The sequence below is a fragment of the Hemitrygon akajei genome, chromosome 28 (assembly GCF_048418815.1).
Source record: "Hemitrygon akajei chromosome 28, sHemAka1.3, whole genome shotgun sequence".
Lineage (NCBI taxonomy): Eukaryota > Metazoa > Chordata > Chondrichthyes > Myliobatiformes > Dasyatidae > Hemitrygon > Hemitrygon akajei.
This window is the reverse complement of record NC_133151.1, coordinates 32,732,275-32,741,915: the sequence shown is the minus strand read 5'-3', so window position 1 is coordinate 32,741,915 and position 9,641 is coordinate 32,732,275. Positions and strand designations below refer to the sequence as shown.

General features: G+C 46.3%; 1 non-coding gene across 1 annotated transcript; it reads left to right on the top strand.

The window, feature by feature from the left end:
- The first annotated feature begins 7,043 nt into the window (after window positions 1–7,043).
- Window positions 7,044–7,115, top strand: trnam-cau (transfer RNA methionine (anticodon CAU)). The gene has a single exon. It is a non-coding gene; the product is annotated as a tRNA-Met (tRNA).
- The last annotated feature ends 2,526 nt before the right edge of the window (window positions 7,116–9,641 follow it).

Sequence of the window (9,641 nt, the reverse complement as noted above, 5' to 3'; positions counted from 1 at the left end):
AGAGTAGGGAATGAGACAATGTTGGGCCACTCCTGGAGCAGACCTGGAAGTGACTTGATGTGACAGAGCTGAGGCGGGACAAGCGGACGTAATGCAGAGTATTGTCTGACCTGGCCTTTACCCAGTGAGCCCCAGAGCCACTCTCAGCTCCTCAGCTTCTCCTTCATTCTGAGGAAAGCAAAACCAAACCATCCAGTCCCACCTCTTCACGGAAAGGCCACAAGCCGGACAACATCCCAGTGAATCTGCTCTACACTGTCAGGGAGGTTCATTGCTGCTACCTGGGATTGGCTGGGGGAGGGGGACCAGAGCACCAGGTCACAGATCGCAGTGCAATCATGTGCTTCCTACAGAACTGCACACAGTACTCCAGCAGTGTGGGAAACCAAATATTAGCAAGCTGGTGCCTGACACCTCTTTGTTAATCTAAGACCTCTTTATTTTCTGTCAATAATTACCACACCACCCAATAGACTCACTGTTCTTAATTAAACATTTCAGCGAGAAATCAGCTAATATTACAAATCGTTGGCATTAACATTGTCCTGATGAGGGTTCTACCCAAATCGGCGTCTATTTCTTACTTCCCATCGACAGTCCAGTAGACCATTTTATATGTCTGTTTGGTTTTATATCTCGCTCTTTATTTCCCTTTTAAAATATTTGTTATTTTCCTTTCCTTCGGCCCAGTGTGGTGATGAGGCTTTCCTCAAACAAACCCTCCACTCCCCACCCCCACCCAGTCGAGCATTTTTAATGAATTATTTGTATCATTTGCAGGTTTCCCAATAGCTGCTCTGATCGACAGCTTATTCGGACCCCTCTCTTCGCACTGGTGGTATGTCTTACAACAGGGTATTGTTTTTCTTTTTGGCCACTCATTCCGAGTGGTGGTGGATTGTGAAGAAATGTCGTCAGAACTTACAGACGCCTCACAGCCAGGAATGTGTTATCTGTCCAATATTGATTAATCTGAGAATTAATGATATATCGATGGTGTTGGGCCTGGGCTTAGTTTGGCTTTATGTCCAGATGATGGGGTCTGTGGAAAAGGGGGTTGCAATACTGTCTATGTGGTAAGGTCTGAACAAGCAGTGTTAACAGCAATGGAAGAATGGCCTTTGGACGGGGTTTAAAATGTTCTGTGTCTGAATCGAAATGTGTGTGTTTTTCAAAAGCAAACACGAGGAAATCTGCAGATGCTGGAGATTCAAGCAGCACACACAAAATGCTGGTGGAACACAGCAGGCCGGGCAGCATCTATAAGGAGAAGCACTGTCGACGTTTCAGGGCGAGACCCTTCGTCAGGACTAGCTGAAAGGGAAGATAGTGGACAGTGCTTCTCCTTATAGATGCTGCCTGGCCTGCTGTGTTCCACCAGCATTTTGGATGTGTGTGTTTTACTCGGACACATGGTGCGGATTATATTCACCTTACAGTGTATGAGAGTTTGCTGTCCAGTGTTCCTGTGTTTAAATATATCGGACTTAGTCTGATATGGAGAGCATATGTAAAGTTTTATATAAAATTTTTCGAGCATAAATGTAAGCAGGTCGTTAACTGGACATGACTGTGGCTCTTCCAGGGCTGTTCTGTTGAAACTTTATCCTCCTTTAATACAGGTTGTTTCATTTATAGAGAGGCAGCTCGTTCAGTTTTATACAGGTCGGACGTTCTACAGACCAGTGCACTTTGACTCTGTAGTGGAGCATTCCCGACCACAGCTAGAGATGCATCGGAGGTTAAACAAGGCGAGATGTTTCTCGACATTCCGAGAGGAGAAAATGAGCCCTACGAACTGGACTTGATTAATAGGGTGAGGACCTGACGTCAGACTAATTCTGTTTTAATGGTTTGTTGGGAATATACCAGCAGAGCTGATAAATGTTTTCTGCAGACACTGACAGAATATGGGTGGGAATATGGTCTTGGGGATTTTTGGACAAGTGGTCTGGCCAGGAGGTCCATCATGGACATTTCCAGCTGTGGGAATAGATTTGAGATTACTAGAGGATAAACAAATTCTTGTGGTGGTGAGAGGGCGTCTGGTCATTTATGCAGCCCGTATTATTTCCTTTTTGCCTAACTTTACAGATGGTTCTAAAAACACAGTTAGTAACCGGGTGGGCTTAGGGATATTTATCCACAGCAGCCCCCCTCACTCAACCCCCTGCAGTGTGCGTACCGTCCCAACCGCTCAACAGACGACGCCATTGCCATCACCCTCCACCTGGCCCTAACGCACCTGGACAAAAAAAAAAGACACATACGTCCTGACGCTGTTCATAGACTTCAGTTTAGCATTCAATGCAATCATCCCTCTGAAACTGATTGGAAAGCTGAGACTATTGGACCTGAACACCTCCCTCTGCAACTGGATCCTAGACTTCATGTTTGGGAGTCCTCGGTCAGTCCGGATCTGGAGCAACACCATCACACTGAACACGGGGCTCCCCCACCCCCCAGGGCTGTGTGCTCAGTCCACTGCTGTTCAATCTGCTGACTCACGACTGTGCTGCAACACACAGCTCGAACCACATCATCAAATTCGCCGATGACACGACTGTGCTGAGTCTCATCAGCAAGAACGAGTCAGCTTACAGAGAGGAGGTGCAGCGGCTAACGGACTGGTGCAGAGCCAACAACCTGTCTCTGAATGTGAACGAATCAAAAGAGATAGCTCTTGACTTCAGGAGAGAATGGAGCCACCACTTCCGGCTGACCTCGACGGCTCCTCGGCAGAGGACGTTAACAGCACCAAATTTCTTGGTGTTCACCTGGCGGAGAATCTCACCTGGTCCCTCAGCACCAGCTCCATAGCAAAGGCAGCCCAGCAGCGTCTCTACTTTCTGCGAAGTCTGAGGAGAATCCATCTCCCACACTCCATCCTCATCACATTCTACAGGGGTTGTATTGAGAGCATCCTGAGCAGCTGCATCACTGCCTGGTTCGGAAATTGCACCATCTCGGATCGCAAGACCCTGCAGCGGATAGTGAGGTCAGCTAAGAAGGTCATTGGGGTCTCTCTTCCTGCCATCACGGACATTTACACTACACGCTGCATCCGCTAAGCAAACAGCATTATGAAGTCCCCATGCACCCCTCATACAAACTCTTTTCCCTTCTGCCATCTGGAAAAAGGCACCGAAGTATTCGGGCTCTTACGACCAGACTTTATAACAGTTTCTTCTCCCAAGCAATCAGACTCCTAAATGCCCAAGCCTGGACTGACAGATAACTTCCCGATTGTCCTGCTTATTATTTATTGTAATGCCTGCACTGTTTTGAGTACTTTATGCAGTCTTAGGTAGGTGGGTAGTCTAGTGCAGTTGTTGTTTATTTTTCTCTGTGTTGTTTATTACATAGTTCAGTCTAGTTTTTGTACTGTGTCATGTAACACCATGGTCCTGAAAAACGTTGTCTCATTTTTACTGTGTACTGTACCAGCAGTTATCTATACAACAGAACTTATGGCCATTATCATTAGTCTGCAATGGGTTGAACAAGTCAAACAGAGTTGTGATCTGCCCAGACACTGCCTCGGTACTGTGGAGTTTGGAATCGAAGTCTTTAAGAAGACCATAGCTGATCTGTTGATGGAAGTGTATTATGATCTATATGCTCTGAAGTGAGCGGGAAGAACACAAAACACAGACCATAGAAATTGACAGCACATTACAGGCCCTTCGGCCCACAATGTTGTCCAGACCATGTAACCTACTCTGGAAACTGCCTAGAATTTCCAAGAGGCTCCTAAAATACCCTATTGTATCCGCCTCTACCACCGCCGCCGGCAGTGCATTCCACTCACTCACCACTCTCTGTGTGAAAAAATTAACCCTGACATCCCTCCAGTACTTATTTCCAAACACCTTAAAACTATGCACCCTCGTGTTAGCCATTTCACCCCTTTGGGGGGGGGGAGCCTCTGGCTATCCACACGCTCAATGTCCCTCATCATTGTATACATCTCTATCAGGTTACTTCTCAGGCTCCGTCGCTCAGAGGAGAAAGGGCCAATTAGACTCACCAGAGTGTACAGTTTTCCTTGCCACCTACACATCTGGGTGTGTCGGGTAATGAAAGGGCAGATGTTACAGCTAAACAGACACTTGCTATGTCTGAGGTAGATATTATAGTTCATATGCGAAAGCATGAAGTCAAATGTTGCACTAGGTTGCCTGGGGTTGGGTAATAGCAGACAGTCTGGGATAACAGTTCCACAGGGAGGTGGTATTATAGTTTGTTTCCATCAGTCCAAGAGTGGCACATTTTGGGAAAGAATAGGAGGGAAGATGTGTGGTTTATGAGACTAATTGTCGGACATACGTGTTTGCACTTCTCATTGGCAATTGTTGGGTAGCAGGGGAATGTGTCACGTGATGTTTGTAATGTCCCAGAGAGGATGAAACATGTGATCATGATGTTGCACAGATATTATTTGGAACGTAGGAAGCTGTTTATGCATGTAATGGGTGGAACTATGGCGCCCAATTTGCAGGTTATACTGGCACCTGAGGCAGGGACGGTTATGTCGTGTTGGACCCTATTCAACGTTTTAGTTAAAATAGATTTGGTACGTAGCATCTGATCCCCATCAAGCTTCCCTTCGTATTCCATTACAGTAGGTTGTGCTGATGCACCTGATGGGAGAAAGTAGGAGGAGAGTGTAATGTTGAGGCGGGAAAAGGCAATAAAAGTGACGACTGTTTGTCCTGCAACCAATACGTGTTGCGGCGGTTACCGGCTCCTCGGTGCCCTCTGGTGGCGGTTGGTGTAACACAAGACCCAAACCCTCAATGGCCTCTTAGGCAAGCTGGGTGATTTATTGACCTCAATGTGCCTCTCTGTATCATTTTCCGACCCAGGAGTCCGGATGTTCCGTTCACGTCTTCGTGCAAGTTAAATAAATCCACAATTTGACATCCTCATGACTCGGTTGACGGCATTACCGACTGCAGTTTGGGTATTTAATGATCATTCTGTTTCAGTCTACAAGAATCTGACAAGTGATTTCTGATTGAAATATTTTCTCCTTAATTTGACGTGAATGCGAATTTCCAAAAATTTCCTGTTTTTATTCAGGACTAATGTGCAGTCTTGCGTTTGGTGAAACATTTACTTCATCCACTGTTACGTCGGTCTTTTAAATTAATACTCTGATTTAAAAAGCCTGTTGCTGCTCTTTGCCTTAAATTCCTTCAATTTTACAGGTCAATTGTGTGGGACCGTCAGACAGTCACGTCCCCTTTTCTCCCTGTCGCAGCTCCCCACAATGAGAATAAATTGAGGAGAGGTCAGCATATCTTCATATACAGAAGGGATGAAAGGGCGTGCGTAGTGATCGGGAAGAGAAACTGAGGTTAGATGAGCGACCTGGATCAAAATGAATGGCGGAATTGTCTCGAAAAGCCGAATAGTCTACTCCGACTTCTATTGTCTATCTTTCAACGTCCATCCTTTGTGATCAGAGTCTCAGACAGATGATATCATCGTTCATTTGCCACTGGGGACGTAGCTCAGTGAAGTCCAGGGTTCAAACCCAGCACTTCAACACTGTTGTTTGTGAAGTTTGAAAACTAGGTGGAAAATCCCAGATGAAGAAATTTTCCGCACGATGGTTGGCACGACACAGACATTGCCACGTTGAGACGCCGGGATAAGCCTGTGACACGTGGGACAGTTTAGAATCGTTCCTTGCTGTATATCAGTCCTCGGCAGGGGAATTCTAAAAACACCCGCACATTTAGGGAAGGGACGGAAGCTCGGCAGTGATGTTCTAAACATTAGAGCAACAACTATAATTCTCATTGAAACCTACTGAATGCTGAAGGACCAAGATAAGGTGGACGTGGAGAGGATGTTTCCTATGGTGGGGGTGTCCAGAACTAGAGGGCACAGCCTCGAAATTGAGGGGCGTCCCTTTAGACTGTGGTAAGGAGGATCTTATTTTTATCCAGAGCAACAAATCTGTGGAATGTTCAGCCGCAGACTGCGGTGGAGTTAAGTGTATGGGGTTGAGTGGGATCCGGGATCAGCCGTGATGGAACGGCGGAGCAGACTCGCTGAGCTGAATGACCGATTTCTGTTTCTATGTCGTATGGTTTTATGGTCTAACTAAATCCCGGTGAAGGGATTGTTTGAGGGACGTGCTTGCGATGCGGAAACCAAGTCAGCATCTAAATCCGCGAGTTCCGGTCGCAGGGAGACGAGGTGAACTTCTGGTTCAACTTGGAATCCAACATTTATTCAATGATCAGGACAGGATGGGAACGTTAATGGGACCTCGGATTGAACGTAGTGACTGCCGAGTGTGGCTCAAAATGTTGCTTTGTAATAAGAAGCCCCACAAGAGGGATGAATTGTCCATGTTAACAATTAAATAAGGTAAAACATTCAATGGCGAAATATCGGGAACGAGGTGCAAGATGGGGTAAAGCATAAACGACACAGAGAGAATAACTGGGTGGTCCAGAAAGTAAGGAAAAAAGAAACGAAAGTGGAGACAGAAAGGGGTAAAACAAGGAATTAACAACAGAAAGTGAAGTAAGTGGGTATGAATAAGGGGGAAAGATGGAATTGATGCAACATGGACAGACACAGATGGAAACACAGACATATACAGACCCAGACGGAAACCCAGACATGTACAGACACAGACACAGACACAGATAAGACCTAAATATATACAGGCACCGACACAGACATAGACAGAAACAGACACAGACAGAGATGCGGGCATTATACAGACACAAAGACACAGACACAGACTGAGACGTGCACAGGCATTGACAAAGCAAAGACATATACAGGCACCGACACAGACACAAATAGAAACATAGACCCAGACATACACAGATAAGCAAAAACACACATCCACACCAAGACACACACGCGTAAACACGCACAGAACGATAAACACACATACACACACACACACACACACACACACACACACACACACACACACACACACACACACACACACACACACACACAAGAGATTGCACATCATTCATGGAAGAGCAATGTTTTTTTTTCATAGCAGAGTGGCGCAGCGGAAGCGTGCTGGGCCCATAACCCAGAGGTCGATGGATCGAAACCATCCTCTGCTATGTCAGCTCCTGCCAACAACAATTTTCTGTCAGTGCGCTTTTAAATACGAGGCCATCCCATCATTGGTAGATTCAAGGAAATCAACTGGCTTTCGGCTGGAATGTACTTTTATCTGTTATCCTTTTTCACTTTTGCGGAGGTTTCTATTTGGTTGGAAAGATTAACCCATTGTGCATTGAGGTATCTTAATGTCATCTATTCTCTGCAGGCCAGGGAAAGAGCGCACTCCGTCTTTCCGGCCGAGACCTTTCATCAGGACTGGAGAAAAAGATGAGAGGACCTTGCACAGGAGTCTCTCTCTCCCTCTCTCTCTCAATTTTCCAAATCGTTCGCTGTATCGATTTCTCAGACAATAAATCCTGCTGGAGAATGCTCTTCATTCCATTGCACAATCAGGCACAAATGGGAGCGTGTCCACTGGCCAGTGCTCGACAAAGAAATAGCTGAATCGGAAAGGATTCCCGAGTCCTCTCCGGTCGCAGAGGAAGAAATGTTCGTTATTATCTGTGTTATCAATGATTACACTGTATCTCAATAGTGATATGCAGGAAGGTTTGGACCTGAACAGTTCTGCATTTTAATTTGGGATGTAGCTCAGTGGAAGAGCGCATGCTTTGCATGTATGAGGTCCCGGGTTCAATCCCCGGCATCTCCACGCTAGTGAGCATTGAATTTTGAAGCTCCAACTCAACGTGGACAGGACGAAATCAGGAAGGTGCAGGCTGACCGCTCATTACCGCAAATAAATGGCTCCTCAGGAGAGAGAGAGTGGACCACCAAAGCCACAGAGATCACCAAGATAGCACACCGGTGTGTCCACCTTCCGAGGAGACTGAAGCCGGTGAGACATCCCCTGCCACTATTCTAAGATAGCTTTTATTTTACATTAGCACTAAAAACTCTTATTTTAGGTCTCTTAACCACTTTCTAAACCGTCTGGTACGAGAATGGCAAGGCATCCGACGGCCAGACCCTACAGAGGATACAGATTCTAACATTGAGACCCAGTGATTTGCGATCCATTCAGAACTGACGGAATTCTGACCTTCATTCGATCATATGGCCGGATTGGGATGTGAACGAGACTCGGGATTGGTAAAATAAATCCCGGAGTGTGGGTGTATTCTCCGCTGCACCTCAGACTGCCGTCGCTGCTCTTTACGTCGAAGTCTGTCTAAAGAAACAGACACAAAGTGGAGGAGAATTTCAGCGGGCCAGGGGGCATCCCCGCCCGAAATATCGACTGTTTACTTCTCCCCATAGATGCTGTCTGACCTGGTGATTTGTTCCGGCATTCTGTATTCTGGATTTGCAGCATCTGCAGAATCTCCCGTGTTTCTAACCTAAATAACAGCCGCAGACAAAGAGAAGGAAGGGAAGGAGACACAGAGGTAGATAACCAGTGTGTCTGACTGCGGGGCCGTAGGAATAGGGTCAGAATGATAATGAAAATCACATCCGTTGCTGAAATGTCGGGAACGAGATATCCGGCTGGGTCGGAACACAGCGACCGGATAATAACCGGATGGGGTAGGAAGCGATGAACAGGGGGAGGAGGACGGGGAGGAAGGTTAAAGCGTAAGAGAGACACGAGGGAAATTAGACATGCAAAATATTTCAACAAACAAAACAATACATAATCGGGGGAATACGGCAAAATTAACAAATAAAAAGACAAGAGAAGAACAGAGATATTTACCTATCAGCAGAATGGCGCTGCGGGAATGTGCTGGGCCCGATATCCAGAGGCCGGAAGATCCAAACCATCGTCTGCTATTCTTCAGCAGAATATTTTACCGCAAATCGCCGTCACGTCACCTGTGTACACAACACACTTTTCACTAAAAAATAAAAACTTGTGCTTCCAATTTAAGTTTCCGTCCACTCACTCCATCACTTTCTGAGATTTGTTGAGAATCTCGCGGGTAAAACGACAATTCCTGTCGTGCTCAGCGATTGCCCAACACATCTTGTTCTCCGCTGCATGAAGCTGTGTCTGGTATTGAACTGATTGAACAGAAAATACTGGAAACACTCATTACCTCAAGAAACATTTGTGAGTGATGAGACGGGATTAACCTTTCTGATCATGACACTGAATTAGAAATTCTGAGAGAAGAAGATAACTTTCAGTGTCAAAGAAGGTGAGAAGTTGCGTGGGAATTGAAAAGGGGGACATCTCTGATAGGGCGAGACCAATACACGATGGCGGTAAGACATTCGGAAAGAGAAACATTGGGCTAAAATGGCAGACGAACAACGGGCAGAAATTTTAATTTCACAGAGAAAGAAGTAATGTGGCTGAGTGATTCCAGGCCGAGACGTTTGTGAGACAGGTGCTGAAAAACAGGCACAGCACACGGCGATCGCCGGGAATCGAACCCGGGAGAGCTGCTTGAAAGGCAGCTATGCTCATCCCTATAGCACTATCGCTCCATGTTGCTGGAGTTTCGAGTAGTGAAGCGTCTCCCATGCACCATGTGATTCCACAGACCCCGAGCTGCTCTCTGACGGATCAATCCTCA